This window comes from Hipposideros armiger, unplaced genomic scaffold (genome assembly GCF_001890085.2).
Source record: "Hipposideros armiger isolate ML-2016 unplaced genomic scaffold, ASM189008v1 scaffold_129, whole genome shotgun sequence".
Lineage (NCBI taxonomy): Eukaryota > Metazoa > Chordata > Mammalia > Chiroptera > Hipposideridae > Hipposideros > Hipposideros armiger.
Genome location: NW_017731479.1, coordinates 1,577,430 through 1,581,385, shown reverse-complemented (window position 1 = coordinate 1,581,385; position 3,956 = coordinate 1,577,430). Strand labels below are relative to the sequence as shown.

Sequence of the window (3,956 nt, the reverse complement as noted above, 5' to 3'; positions counted from 1 at the left end):
GCCGTCGCCGGCGACTCACGGCAGTCCAGCTCCAGGTTGAGCTGTTGTTCAGCATCTTAGCTGTAGAGGGCAGTGTCACCGGCCCTCATATGTGGGATCCGAACCAGGGTCCTCTGGCGTCCCAAGCCAGTTCTTAACTATTGCGCCACTCGGCCGGCACCCCCGTATTGTTTTAATATGAATATTTCAGTTACTTATTGTAGTGTTCTGCTTTTCAAATAGCATTATCTCAATGGCTTGTGCAGTGTGTGTGTGGGTCTGTGTGTGTGTGTGTGTGTGTGTGTGTGTGTTTTGGGCCTTTTAAAGGTCTGCTTGTTTTGGGGTTCCTATCATTTGAGCAGGCATCTGGCCGTGTGTTATAAGCTAGTTCGAGGAGGGTGGTAGATGCACCTCTCTCTTCATTTTGGTTGGCCCTTAAATGTATCTTCCTGTCAGACACTCACCCAGTCACTTCAGGGGCAGGAGGAAGTAAGGAAAAGGAGCGGGGGCTGTTTGGGGAGTTAGCATGAGGAGGGTAGAAAGAGGGGGGATGTTACAGTAATGATGGCAGAAATGCAACTTACTGGACCAGGAGCAAGTGAGCACCACCTGCTAAAACATAAAAAAGGAATAATGAAGACATATAGTCAGTAGCTCGTATGGTCTTATGAGATATATAGGTCAAGACATTTGTGTGTCTCTTGGGGAGACAGTCTCAGGCTGTTCCTGTTTTTAGAGAGTAAGTCACTGATAGGACAGCATAGACTAAAAAGAGCTAAATGCTTATGAGTTAGGATTGCAGGCTTCCCCCCCTCTAGTCTGAATTTAGAAGCTACATCCAGAAATGTTAACATGTGTAATAATTTACTTTATTCCAAGATAAATTGAAGCATCTTATTTTAGCAATGATTGCACTATTAAAAGGATTAAAAATAAATAAATGGAGACATCTGGGGGAAGGGAGTATCAGGGTAAGGAAATAAAGTCAGGGTTAAAAGTATTAGTAAAAACAAACAAGTTCATTGTCAAGTTGCTAGACGAGGACAGATTTGGGACTGTCAGCCTCCTAGTGGCCAAAGCAAAAAGGAGAATGTGAACAATTCCAAGAGGCTCAGTTCCAGAAGAAAATCCAGAACGGTTTGCTCAGAAAAGACTCGGTTTGTGGTTACTGCATCCTGGGGAATTTCACCATTGGGTTTCTCATAAACGAGATCCCTTGTGACATGGTGGACCACATCCCTCCAATATGTGCCCTGGCGATTTCCCTGTGATTCTTCTTATAGCCCCTTAGTGTCAGCAGCAGTGCAATGCTCAATTCCAGTTTGGTAGATCAGTTCTAAATGAGGTAAATTAAGGCCTTTCCTGAGAGAAGATGGGAGACAGGAAATAGGTTTGTAGAGAAAGCCCATAAATTGGAGTCGTCAAACCTTCAGTTGTCACTTGCCAGACAATCTTCCACGACCAAGCAAACAGGGAAATGATTTTGGCCAAAGATTCAAAATTATATTAAACATCTGGGGCTATATTTAGCAGCCAACTTTCTAGTCAGTTCTGCAAAGTGTGGTGATTGCATTTACATTTATTTTCTGAGGGTGGTGTTTGGATAGAACTAAAGAGAGAGGTTGGCAGGAGTCAGAAGAGATTAAAACCTAGGGCAAAGAGTAGGAGGTCCAGGTGGTTCATGACTGAGGGTTTGGAAATGATTTTCAGTGTCTCACTTTATTTTTTATTTATTTTTTTTTAGCTGAGCCATCCTGCCACCTGTTGGCAGCTGTTGGCAGCTCAGCTCGGGCCGGGAATTGAACCGGCGACCCTGTTGCTCAGAGCTCACACTCTGGAGCGAGCGAGCTCTTAACCACTGAGCCACTCGGCCAGCCCCATGCAGTCTCACTTTAGAAAAAATAAGTGTGCCAAGTCTGTTGATCCCTGGTGATCGCAAAGAAAGGATAGCATTCAGCTACCGCATTGACACTTTGCGGTCTAAGGACCCCATGTCCCCCGTTCCTGTCCTTCAAAATTCTGACTAACAAAGGATACACACCAAGAACTGATAGCCAGGTAGGGACCAAAATATCCACTTTATTCTTGGCAAGGCAAGTGCTCACTAGCCTTAGATGCAGGGGTCTGTTAAATTCACCTACCCTACCGAACGGAGAAGAGGGGTGGCCTTGCCACAGTGGGCCTGATGGAAGTAAGGAGGCGGACAAGAGCAGTCACCTGGCTCGGTGCCCGCCACAGCTAGACAGAGGCAGAAGGCAGGAAGTGCTCAGCCTGGTTCTTGCTTTCCTGGCCCAGTAACCCTGTCTTCCCATAAACCATAGCCTGACGAATGTCCAGCCCTGGTGAGTTAGATGAGCTCCTCCTCCTTTGGGGGAGGAATGAGTAAAACGGTGAGATGAGATGTGTTCATGCAACACTTCTACCTCATGGAGTGAGGGAGCCTGGCTGGAAGCCTTTTAGACCAGGAAAGGGTGGGGGACCAAATATTCTCCCTCCCCAACGGTTGGAAGCAGCTTCATTGAGGAATAATAAACATACAATAAGTACATGTATTGCAAGTGTGCTGTTTAAGTTTTGACATCTGTATACACCTGTGAAACCATCACCACACTCAAGATAATAAGTATACCCATCCCCCCCAAGAGTTCCTTCATGCCCCTTTGGAACCCTTCCCTACCACTGCTCCCCGTCCCTTCCCTTGGCCCCAGGCAATGTCTGATCTGCCTTCTGTCACTCTAGTGTGTGTTTTCTAAACTCTATATAAATTAAATCATACAATATGTACTTATTTTGTCTGGCTTCTTTCGTTCAACACATTTTTTCTGAGATTCATCCATGTTACAGGATGTATCATCGTTAATTTCTTTTTATGGCTAAGGAGTAGTTCATTGTATAGATATGCCACAATTTGTTTATGCAGTCATCTGTGGGTAGACATTTGGGTGGTTTCCAGTTTGGGGCTATTTGAAATACAGCTTCTATGAACATTCATGTACAAGTCTATGCATTGACTTCTCTTGGGGAAGTATCTAGGAGTGGAGTGGCTGGATCATATGGAAGGCATATGCTTCACATTTTAAGACAGCACCCCACTTTTTCTAAGTGGTTCTGTGCCATTTTACATTCCCGCCGACAACGTAGGAGAGACCCAGGTCCTCTACATATTGGCAACACTCCAACTATTGGATTTAAAGTCACTCACATCTTGGAATATAGCCAGCTGTGAAGGCAGGCCTAATTTTTTTTTTTTTAATTTAAAAATACCATTTGATGAAGAAGTTCGGTCATTGTCTTATAGAAGATCCCCATGCCTGTTTCTTTGCTTCCTCAGTAGAGGATGATAGTGGTGGTGGTGTGGTACTTGCCCCTCCAACCCCTGTAAACTGGAACGTAGCTCCAAAAGCTAAGATAGATTCTCATTAGACTTTTCTGCACAGATACCTAGTAGAGGGGCTTCTCCAGGCCTAAGATGTGACCGTATGGGCATCGAAAAGACTGCGGTGACTTGAAACACATCAAATATATAAAAATTCATGTGTTTATAATGATAACTGAAAAAGAAATCTCATTGGTCACTTCTGGCCATTGCTAAGTCCGTCCTCCCACCCCTCCCCCAAACTCATTACTTTCAATGTTGCTAAATACAGGGAAAGAAACAGACATTTATCCTGCCTTCCTGTATGGGTGACCAAATTGTGTGCTGATAAATGTAGAAGGAGTGATGCAATTAGAAAACTACCGTTTTGCAGCCCTTAATGAAATAACGGCTCTAAGAAGTGATCGCCAATGGCTGCTGAAACCATTAAGTAAAGGATTGGAGGAATCTTTATGGTGGAGGCATCAGGCTGATATCATCGGAACCCATGGGTCATTCTTAACATGACAAGAAGGGAGACAAGGAGACATTGTGTGCCCTCTTATGTCATGGAATAGTAAGTAGATAACACATCCTGGGAAGTATTCTAGCCAAAAGAATT

The 3,956-nt window shown here is 44.4% G+C and overlaps 1 protein-coding gene across 4 annotated transcripts in view; it reads left to right on the top strand.

Moving 5' to 3' along the window:
- Positions 1–3,956, top strand: part of CIT (citron rho-interacting serine/threonine kinase) — a 163,936-nt gene that overhangs the window by 53,545 nt on the left and 106,435 nt on the right. The gene's annotated exons all lie outside the window — the stretch shown is intronic.